Source organism: Condylura cristata, unplaced genomic scaffold (assembly GCF_000260355.1).
Source record: "Condylura cristata isolate star-nosed mole 26May11 unplaced genomic scaffold, ConCri1.0 scaffold00003, whole genome shotgun sequence".
In the NCBI taxonomy this organism is placed as follows: Eukaryota; Metazoa; Chordata; class Mammalia; order Eulipotyphla; family Talpidae; genus Condylura; species Condylura cristata.
In genome coordinates, this window is record NW_004567104.1 from 70,595,682 (window position 1) to 70,608,035 (window position 12,354).

Sequence of the window (12,354 nt, forward strand, 5' to 3'; positions counted from 1 at the left end):
AAATAAATAAATCTTTAAAAAAATTTTTGTTTAAGCATTTTACTAGAATTATGATATTTTGAGATGGAAGAATAAACCCTGTCTAGTTACTCCATTTTGGGTGGAAGCAGTTCAAATCATTTAAACTCTTGTTTTCATATAATTAATATCCAGTAAATAAAAACAAATTAGTTTACCTCCTTTTTGAATACATGTAAATACAGAGCTCAATTTTGTAGCCTAAGATGGCCTAGTATAGTGGTATACCTCCAACCGTTTTTGCTAAACAATAAGCATTCCTGATTTACCATTAGCCCCCTCTTTACAAATGCTAATTTTATGCATAAAGAACAATATCTTATGATACCTTTTACAAAAAATAAATAAGGTTTTATTTTAGATAAAATAATCCCCACTTATTAAGATTTATGTGGATGGAATATATAGAAAAACAGATATTCTCAAGCAATGTCTTTGCTATTTTTCAAGTAAAATGAGCATCAGTGCTCTATTGAAGGTTTTTGAAGGCAGAATCTGGAAGGAAGTTTATTTCTCAGCTAATGCATATTTAAATACCAGTGAATACTATTCAGTTTCATATTGCCATAGTAGAATTTTACATATACCCTGTTTATTCATTTATGTCCTTGAGATTTTGCTCTTCTTTGTCATAATTATCCTTGTTCAATGATATGAAAAACTCCATGTCATATATATATGTATATACACACACACACACATCAAATGTCAAAACCTGATATCCAAATATGATGTAAGTTTTAAGTTTATTATTGAGACTACGTTGGTGAGTCTTACCTAAACAACTTTCTAAGACCAAATGCTCTATGAATCTTTAAGTTTACAAAAGGACATACTCATGGAATATATAAAATGACACTGGAATATCTTCTTAACTCAAAAAATGAGGAGAATTTAAAGATGCCTGAGAAGAAAACTCAATTAAACATTAAGAGACTATGTCAAGGAGAAATAGGAACTAACCATAAAAGCTGTCTATGACACAAACTGAAATTTATAAATAACAGTGTACATAACATATTAGATAATATTCTAAACTATTGGATATTCTAATTCCATAATACTAGATAATATAAAATTTATATTTATGTGTCATACATGATGTAAACAAATGTATAAATAATAGGAGACAATTGACAAATATTTATTCAGAAAGATTCTGAATAATACATGTAGAAACTTCCTCCTTAAAGATGTGGAAAATAATTTTTATGGAACCATAGACCCTCACAGTGACTTTCTTTCAAAAGTACAATAGGTGTAGGGAGAGAAAAATATTATATCAGAGAATACTGATGAACAGTATCAGAAAAGGTCAACGTAAACAACAAGAGTGTTAAGTTGTGTTGATAGATGCAATTTTGATAAGGGATTTTACCTCTGTGGTATTTCTCTGAAAACCCATGATCCCACTTTATTCCTGAGAAAATATAAAACAAATACAATTTGACCACGTTCAATAAAATTCCAAACCAGTACACCTTAAAGACTTCAATGATATAAAAAAACATGGACAAGCTAAGAAACTTTCTCAGTCAAGAGTAGCTTAAGGTGAATGATAACTGACTGTAATGTGATATTTTGAATGTGATCTGGAATGTAGAAAAAAATTAGGAATATAGGAAGTTTGAAGAAAATTGAACTGTAATTCGCAATAATAAGTCAACATTATTCATTAATGTCAACTCACATAAATACCCATATAAGCAGATATTGGTTGAGGAAATGATGATGTATATGGAATTCTCTGTGTTACAATTATGATTTCCATTCAAAACAATCTTAAAACAAAAAGATGCAAGCTACAAACTAAATCCTTCACTACATATGAATCCAAGAGTTGTGTTTATAATTTCATCAGTTTATACCATAAGCTACTGGGAATTAACTTATTTTTTCAAATGAGCTACAAAATTCAGATAGCATTTTATCACATTAATTCATTTAATTTTTGAAGCATCTTTCTGAGATAGGAAGGCATATTTACTTTCTTGATGAGAAAAGAAAGTTTTTAATACTCACAGTTTATCCATCTTAGGAAATTATTAAGAAGTAGAGCTGAGTTTGTAAGCCAGCTCTTGTGACATTTCACATAATCTCTTGGGTAAGAATTTTTCTTAAACTTTCCCTTCAGAACAACTCTGACTTTGTTAAAGATGAAAATTGTTTTCCTTTTTCTATGCACAGAAAGAAAAAAAAATTCGACCATACAGTTTTTGAATGCTAAGTATCACCACTGCTGCTTGAAAAGTAACGATAATAATATGCTTTTCTAAGTGACTCCATCACATATTACCACACTCCCCATCTAATAATAAGAGCTGCGGAATTTATGTCAGGTTTTCTTGTGCTGTATTTCCCAGGAAATGAAGCCTATCCACAGGGTTTCATGGTTAGAAACTTGTTACTATGTTCCCAGATGGTATCCAAGCAAAGAATGTATCATTCATATTAACTCAGTGACTATTTCTGATGAATGGATAACAGATGTAAACACACCATCGGTAGGTAGATTTTAATACCTTCATAAATTTTAGAAGTTATTACTTACAAAAAGAATCATCCCCTGTTCTTTAGTATATTGTAGAAAATAACATTGCCAGATCATCTAAATGGAATTTTTGTGATATTACTCGATACCAACTTATGTGACTAATTTACCAATAATAGTGAATAAAACCCTAATTAATTTTCTTTAGACAGTATATGATCTTCCCTAAAATTCTATGTCTATTTAAACTCCCAGAAGTCATTAACTAATTCTAAAGTACCACTCTGTAAATAATTTTAACATATTTTCCCAGTTGTAAAATGGTTGATGGAATTTCAAGAGACACTAATTCATGCTAAGTATTTTACATGTACATCTGACGCAATCATCACTGATGATTCTTCCACACCCACAGCCCACAGTGTTTACTTAGCAAGTTTTATGCTTTTAATCAGTGGCCACTTGGAGACTCATCAACAATATTACACAATATTAATTACCATCTTTAATATGGCTTTAAGTTCCATCTTTGAGGCCATGGTAAAAGAGTAACCGTCAAGTATTGCTTTCACAGTGAGTTCCACCACTTTGGTTGAATCTTTCTAGTTCTATGTGAGCACATCAGAGGGACTTTAACCAGAATAACTTTAAAATTATACATATAAAAAATTCTTAGGATGATCAACATTTGCAAGAACCCAAGTAAAATACTTCAACAGAGTTCTTGGAACAATTTTTGAAAGCCAGTGAATACTTGAAGAATTCAAAGACATCAACATATCATTCAGATATTTGCCTTTCTTTACAATTAATTAAAGCTTCCTTGTATCAAAATTCACTGTTATCAACAAAAAATGTTAGCAAGCCCATATTTACAGTGACTGAAATAGTCAATTTATTTGAAGTTAAAAGTATATCTTTCCTCACATGGAAAGGCATTAAGAAGAATTGAGCTATCATAGATCTATCATAGATCTATATATGTCTGTCTGTCTATCAATCTATCTCTCTCTCTCTCTACCTATATATCTATGTAGAGATTTATTAAAAGTGATAAATGGAGACAGTTTTAACAAAAAAAAAACAAAAACAAAAACTAATGTAGATTCCACTTAACAAACTTACTGCATTGCAAATGGTGTCAGGTGTTTCAGAAAGGACACACGTTTTGAAAATTCATGGGTCAGAGCTCTCAGGTTACTGGACATTAAGATTAGTGGTTGGCCTCAACTGTGTCCCTAGTGAATGTTTGGGACAACACGAGTCATAGATCAAAAGGAAGCAACTATCAGACATCTAGATGAAGGGCTAGAGGATAAAGAAGAGGTCAGTCAGAGGTGGCACTGTTAATTAGGACCTTCCATGTCTGGTAGACATTGGGGAATGGTCTCCACTGGAGAATGACGAAGGAACAGGAACAAAGTTCCTGTGATCCAGGGTGCTGAGTACAAGTGCATCAAGAAGTATCACAGCTGCTGGGTCCACAGTGGACTGGTTGGGGTGAGTGGCCCATGGTCTTTGACCACTACTGATTAGGCAGAGTGCATTTCTACAGATCACCCTTCTAGAGCAGAGAGAGCACATAAGGTAAAATGGTTATAGCAATGACTTCCTCCCCTCCCCTCCCCCGCCCCAAAGGCTTCCAGATCTGAAGTTGCTGAAAGACATGAAGAGATTCAAAAGAGTTATAGAGATTTTCTCAAATGTTATCATCTTCTTTCAGGTAATTTTTCTACATAACCCCACCACTTCCTGGAATTTCCATATTTATATCACATTTCTTTGGCTGGAATTCATCAGCAGTTCTCTATTGACAGTTATTCACATACCAGTGAAAATAACCTCATCAAGTTTCACTGATATTTTTTCAAGCATTCTATGCCACTAACATGGTGGTATTGGAAAACTGCCTGATCATTACATAGATGATGCAATAGATGGGGGTTCATGCAAATAAACTAAGTCAGCACCTAGATGAACGTCTGACATAATAACTATGCAAATTATTTGTAGAGTAATTATGGTAACAGAAAGCATTTAGAGATACACTTTTAAACTGATATCAAGTTGTAATTTGATCACGTAAGTTTCAGATCCTCCTGAACTCTATTTTCCATTCTTTTTCAGCTTTTGCCCATCCCCTCTTTTCTGGAAAGAAAACAGCAGTTTTTTTGTGTTACTGCTTTGTTTCATCCTAATAACAAATAGAGTAATGGAGAAGAGATTTTGCTACAAGACACAAGAAGTCAAATACATTTCACCCTCCTGTTGAAAAAGTTCTGTAATCAATTCATATATTCGCATTACAGATACATCTCACAGACCATCATCTCCACACAGATTTAGCTCATGCTGACTTGACCATACCAGATATTTATCAACCTATGAGAATTTCATAAAAGACATGGACAGTGCTCATCTGTTTTAGTGGACAATGAAGTTTCATCAATATTACCGGTATTAGTGTACACAGGAGCATGAGATGTGATCTGGTGGATACACCATCTCATGAGCTCCTGCCTGTACACTGTGGACTTTGATCTCATGACAACCTATTGATATCTGGACCAGGGTAGACTACATCCTCAAGTTTTCTTTGAAATCATTGGCCTTAAATACCCCAGCAAATCTAAATTGCGCTTCTGAAGGTTCTACAGCAATTCTTTCAAGTAAAGTCCTTTTCTTTGGGTCATGAAATTAAAAAAACACAAAAATCTCAGGAAAGTTTTGGTTTGAGTTTAGAACACCTAGTCTGTAGTTGACTTTTCTCACTTCAGTATACCTTGCATTCAGTCATTAAAAATCTTTTCGTTTCTGAATTGCAAAAACATACACATTGCCAAATAATAAAATTTATTATTTTGAAAAATTTCTTTCAGAGAATATTGGTGTCTTTGGACTTTGCCTGAGATAATAAGAGAACAGGTGATAAAATACTCAACTAAGACACCTGTGATCAGGGCTCACTCAGTTAGGAAGCTTTACAAGTTCTTGTCTTTAACTAGCAGGTGAGAGTCAGATACATCATAAATGATGACAGTCCTGCACATAAGGAAGTCTAAACTCCCACACTCGGTTGCTCTAATTCTTCATGTGGGTCCTATTTTTCAGGATCAGTTGCATCTAATTTTTGTTTAAAAAGTGCCCTGTGATATTTTGCTCAATATTTTGGCTTGCAAGGCCTGGTAGAACTGACTTGGATATCTGTAATCAGACAGCTAAACATAAGGGGCTCAGTGTTGAATTCATTTCCAGGTGTAATTTAGAAAGCTTAGCACTTGTGTGCTCTGCAAGAATTTATTAAGTAATGATATGATTATTATCAGCTTTTCATTTAGAAGAGTGTAGCATAAGAATTTAAGGAATTTACTAAGTATGTTGAACCTAATTTTTTTGAGAGGCTATAGCATTTCCTAGTCCTATGAATGGGACGAGCAACTATAGGAAATCTATATGAGCTAGTTCTGTAACACTGAAAATGCCAACATCTGTAAAAATAAAAATAAAAATAAAATAAAATAAAATAAAATAAAAAATCACCACTTGCAAAGCGAAAAAAAAAAAAAGAAGAAAATGCCAACATCTGATTGATGAATGTATATGTCACGTGTCCAATTGTAGCATTTGTCTCTGGAGCCTGATAAGGGGCCTTTCTCAGAGTGAAGCATATGATGTTGCTCTGTCTTGTAACGTGGGTTCCTCCGTCCACCCTTGTTGAGATATGGACTTGGAAGCATTTCTGTGAGATCATCCTACAGAGCCTCACAAGCAGCACTTCTTGGGACTGGCGCATGATACAGCTGTTTTCTCATGCATCCTGGAGGCCCAGATGTCACAGCCGGTACTAAATAAATGTCACTGCTTTCCACAATGCAAAATGGTCAGCATATACTTAACACAGGGATGCTTTCATTAATCCACAGGTTTTTTTTTTTTCTAATTAATCCCATATGTGCACTGCTGAGCACCTCAGAATACAAATAACTTCATGTATTTTTAAGTAGACCTTAGGTTTTTATTGTTAACTATTTCCAAGTCCAAATCAAATAAGAAGTAGGTAAGAATATTTCAATGCAATTCCCAGCTTGGAATACTCCCTTCCTTATAAAGGTAAGTAACTAAAATGGTCATCTTAACAATAACGAATACCCATTAATCATGCCACCAACTGAACAACTGAAACTGACCTACTGATATATGTTTATATTGCTTAAGGTCACTGAGATAGTGCCTCTGAAAGTATTTTGCTGTCATCCATGCCATGCATATATTATTGTTCAAGTTTTTTGGTTTTAGCCTCATATAAATGATTTAGATACTGCTTTTGTGCTGATGGCAGACTGGCTAGTCTTCTACACACACTTCTGAAAGACTTATCTGGAAGCCCAGCCACCCATGTTTTTATCCACCTGGTGAAATAAATGTGTGAATGGGAGTAACAGATAATAGTAAAGCATCTGGAGGAATTTATTTTTGCTTATCCCTGTGTGACTGGGAACACATCCTAGACTGCAAGCAAAGATTTGTAACCAGGCCTGCCCCGCCCCCTCGGAGACATTTCCTTTATGAAATCTTAGGTCAAAAGCCAGAATGACTTCTGACCAATGAAACAGTGGATTTGTGTGTGATGAGCCAATTTTAACAGTTATAGTTATAATCGTGTTAAAGATCATCTTGTGGGTCAGTCTTTTTTGTTTTTTTTTAATGTAATTGAACCTTTGAGTTTCACTGTTTTGTCTCTGCTACATGCTTGATTTGTGCTGAGCACAGGTGAGGTATTCATTTGTAAATGGCGGCCACTATCTTTATTCTGCTTTTGAAGAACAACCGATGATGTAAGTTTATTTTAGACAGACCTGTGGGGGTGATGGTCTTGTTGCTGGCGAGTTGCTCTAATAGAGGCTATATTGGCATATCAGGTACTACCTGTAACTCCCTGGTTTCTGGCCACATTTGTCTCCTTTTGTTCTGAATATTCCTCACGCCTCTCCTCTGTCCTTGTTCCCCATGCCTGAAACACACTTCCCTCAGCTGACCACAGTAGCCTCCCCCTCTCCCCTGTCAATCATTCTGGTTTCAATCCATGTGTTATTTATTAAAAATGTAAAGTGCCCTGACCTTGTTGAAAGTAGTATCTCCTTCTGTAATGCATTTTCATTCCATTTATACTACTTTATATACTTAATAGTTCAAATTTGACATCAGTATTTATTGTCCATTTTCTGTGATTCCCTTGGATTGAGAGAAAGCTACATCATGCAAAAGGTAGAATCTATTTTGTTTCCTGATGATTTCTTGGACAATTATGCACGTTGAAATGACTTCAAATGATACAAATACATTAATCAACTAATACAATTAAATATTAATTGAGTTGCAGATATAAAAAATGTTCTTAGAATTATACAGATTTTCTCAGTCATTCCAGGGAACATATTACAAACAAGCAAACAAGCAAACACACACAGGCAAGCAAACAAAGGAAGGCTTGGCTATGATTTAAATGACAAATGGAACAATGACAAAGTAGTTATGGACTCTTGCATGCATTCCTTTTAGATCAAATAAGAATAAGAAAATGAAAAAAATTATACTCCTTTATTTATGCAAATCTGAATATTTAACATGTGTAATTTTCTTCTTATGTACGATGGAGTACTACTCAGCTGTAAACAAGATGACTTCTTGACTTTTATGACAACATGGATGAAACTGAAGGGGAGACTGCTAAGTGAGATCTCTCATATGGATAAAGACAAATACTACATGGTGTCACTTACATGTGGAATATCAGGAAACAAAGCAAAGTTAAGGGCAAACCATTATCAAGCCTAGTAAGATGACAGTAGAACTCTGAAGCTACCAGGGGAGGGGGAGAGTGAGAAGGGAGAGAATGTGTAATGGACAAAAATGGACCAAGGTGGAGGATGATGGGTTTGTTGGTGGTGAATGTGGTGTGGCGAGAGCACCTGTAAGGGGGATCCTGTACCTCTAAACAGGAGACAATTTTTGAGCCAATGTTACCTCAATAAAAATATATACATATAGCATATAATCAAAATCTATTGTGAAATCATACAATAAAATTACTTTTTTAAAAAGATTTATTTATTTATTTGTACAGAACTGGGGTACAGGCCAGAGACGTGGAGGGTGGGAGAGCCACCAGAGACAGAGTGGGGAGCAGAACAGGCAGATGGATGAAGTATACTGCTGAAGGGAGCAGCGGGCGGGTCAGGAGAGGTCTGCCCCGCCATGTGATCAACTCCGGGGCAGGCGGGGATCGAACTCATTCTGAAGTGGCTTTTAAGCTTCTTTGTGCTGTGCTTTAACCTGCTGTGCCACCAGGGAGGGCCCAATAAAATTACCTTTAAAAATGCAACCTAAAATAAAAACTTACAATAAGTAAAATAAATGTAGCATTTCTTGCAAAGAAAGTTTAGGTTTCCAAGTTTTTGTGTTTTTTGGGTCTGAGAAAATAATTATTTTCCTTTATTGTGAAAGGTCATTTTTCTGGATAAAGAATTATAAGTTAGTTTTATCCCTTCTCCCCTCCCCCCCCCCACATTTTAAGCATTTCACTCCCTTTTCTTCTTACCTGAATGGTTCTTGGTATGATGTTTCTTATCCTACTGCCTCAATTAGATAAGGTATTTTTTTCTCTGACATTTCTTTAAGATTTATTTATTTGTACATACAAATGGGGTACAGGCCAGAGCTGCAGGGGCAGTGAGAGCACTTACCAGAGTGAGAAGCAGAACAGGCTGACTGCCAAACTACACTGCTGAGAGGAGCAGCAGGGAGACAGGAGAGGTCTGCTGTGCCATGTGGGTCAGCTCCCCAGCTGGGGATCGAACTCACACTGCAGTGGCTGTAATAGCTTCATAGTGCTGCACATTAACCCATTGCACCACCAGGGAGCGCCCTTTCTCTGAGTTTTTCCCAATGTACATCTACTGATGTAAAGTAAGCTTACATCTTTGTGTCTGCTGTGGGGGTGATAGGTTCTGACCTCTACTGTCCCACTCTACCCATCTCCAGGGCCCCAGCGATCCTCCACCACATGTCACTGGGCCACCCCCTACTTCCTCCAGCCCCAACACCCTCATTTGGGTGCTTCAGTTTTGCATGAGTTTTTTTTTTGAGATTTCACTTTGTCTTTGTTTTTCTGCCATTTGAATGGGGTTTGCAGCGGCATAATCTTTTTTATAATCCTTCTAGGTGTTTTCCAGACTTTTAAAATCTGTGGTTTGTGATGTTTTCCATTAAAAATTGAAAGTTTACAGACGGTATTTCCGATATCATTTCCGCTGCTCCTTTGTTTTTTGTCCTGCTTCTGGTATTACAACCACAGCTTTGTTACAGCAATTGAAATTGTTCTGCAGTTTTGGGATGTTCTGTTCTGTTTCTCCATTCTTTAATTTCTCTTTGCATTTCAGTTTGGGATGTTTCTATGGAGCCATAGGCAAGCTCACTGAATTGTTCCTGACTTTGCCTACCCCGTGTGTGAGACAAGCAAAAGCATTCTTCATTTGTGATAGAATATTTTTGATTCCAAGCATTTTTATTCTTCCTTTGAATTTCTATCTGTCTGGTTACATTAGCCATCTGTTCTTCATATACTGACATTTCTACTTTTCCACTGGAGCTCTGAAATAATAATCAAGGTTATTTTAAATTCCCTGTCTGACAACCCCAATATCTATGTCATATTAGCATATGATTCTGATGCTTATTTTCCCCCTGGAGGCTGTTTTTCATTTTACCTTTCTCTGTGCCTTGTAACTTGAAAATCAGCCATAGTACACTCTGTTATAGGAACTGAGGTGAGTCGGTATTCAGTGTGAAAACGTTCCGCGAATCTAATCTGACTAACAATTGGGCTTTGCCTACTGATTGGCTGCAACTGTAGGTTCAGAGGCTTTGCTTTCCTCTAGCATCTTGTTTAATTGTCTCCCATCTTGGTTTTGGATTTCCACAAAACTTCCCCTCACAGAAGTGGGGGGAGGGGCGTCTCTCAGCTCATAGTTGAGGCTCATTCTTTAATGTGGAACTGCATCCTTGAGCTGTGGCCTTCGTAACTGTTCCTCAGCTCCCTACTCATCCCAGTCACTTCACTGAGACAGGAAAGTGAGTGGGGCTGGAGAGGGAGAAAGGTCCTTTCCCCAAGATAAGACAATAAGGAGTTTTCTCCCAGCGCATGGAGGCTTGTTTTCAGGTAGTTAGGTTTCATGAGGAGTATTCCTCTTGTGTGCTGACGGGCGCTAGAGCATCTTCCTCCATCTTTGCCCTGAGAAGCTCGCAGGTTTCCTGGAGCTGAAAGCCATGAACTGAGGCAGCCCTGAGACCATGGCCCCAGAAGGTTGCTGCTTCCCCCTTCGTCTCCAACAAGCCTTCAAAATTGCCACGTTTTCCTTCTAGACGATTTGATTCCGGTAACTTCTGTTCCAGGTAAGGAGGTGTTAGTAGTGATTTTCTGGACTCACTTGTTTCTATATTTTGAGGAGGCAATTTGCTCTGCATATTCCACTTCTGCTCACTTATCAGTCCAGGAAAGTCATTGATTTCAAATTTTCCTACATTTTTTTGTTTGTTTGTTTTAAACTGAAGTGATGACTTCTAAGATCTTTACATATTGGAGTTAAAACAAAGTTTACACATTCACGAAGTGTCATCCTCCCTAACTTTACTTTCTCCAATTTCTAGAAATTTTCTTGCAGAAAAATGTTATAATGGAGAATGAAGAAACTGGTATTTTTTGGATGTTATTGCTTTTATTTTTCTTTTGGTTGGAAATTTGTTATTTTTATTAAGACAAGATTGATTTACACCATTGTATGTACTTTAAAGGGACAGGTTCACAGCTCCTTAGATATTTTACTTTAATACCAGGAAATGATTATTCAGAATTAAGCTTTGACAAAGACTCAGATTCAAAATTCTACCATCAAAATATTTGAATGGTCTATAAAATGGTTGTGGCCTGCATTTTTACCTTATGTATGCCTGCTTTCGAGACTAATCATTATTCAAGTTTGAATATTTATTTCCCCTCAATCTATTTCAGGAAAGATAATAAGTTGATTCTAACTTTGAACTCAGGAACAATATTTCATAATTGGCTATGATGGTGCCCTAAACTGCTTTCTTGATTAGAGTTCTTTTAGAAAGTGCAATATATCATTATGTGAGCTCAAGATTTGACAAAAGAAAGTCTGTTGTTGGGACACCCAGTTTAAAAATGACTATACTCAGAGGGTTAATCACAGTCAACACATTAGTGCCAGGATATTAATCAAGAATATTTTTTTGTGAGTAAAAGCGTTTTAATGCTTATACTTTCACCTAGGAATATACTTATGATGCTAGAAAGCAAGAAATAGCAGGTAATATATTAGTCTGGAATTGTCTCAAATAAACAACATTTTGTATTATCATTGTAATGTAGTTTAGTAGAGAAACATGAGTTTTGCGAAACTTGGAAATAAATTTCAGATCAGCAATTTACACTCTGTATGATCTGAGAAAATTAAGAACAGTTACAACTAACTTATCAAATATTAGGGTAATTTAACTAAATAAATAAGACTCATGACCCATACTTAGCAACACAAAATTATCATGTATGGGATAATGTGTAAGTATCAGAAGTCCTATCTAGTCATAAGATAGAGAATTTCTCTTAAATTCTAGCTCTTGAGGCCCTCCTTGGTGGCACAGCGGGTTAAAGCACAGCACTGAGAATCTAAAGCCACCTCTGTATGAGTTGGATTCCCGCCTGCCCCGGAGGTGACCACATGGCACGGCAGACCTCTCCTGACCTGCCCGCTGCTCCCCTCAGCAGT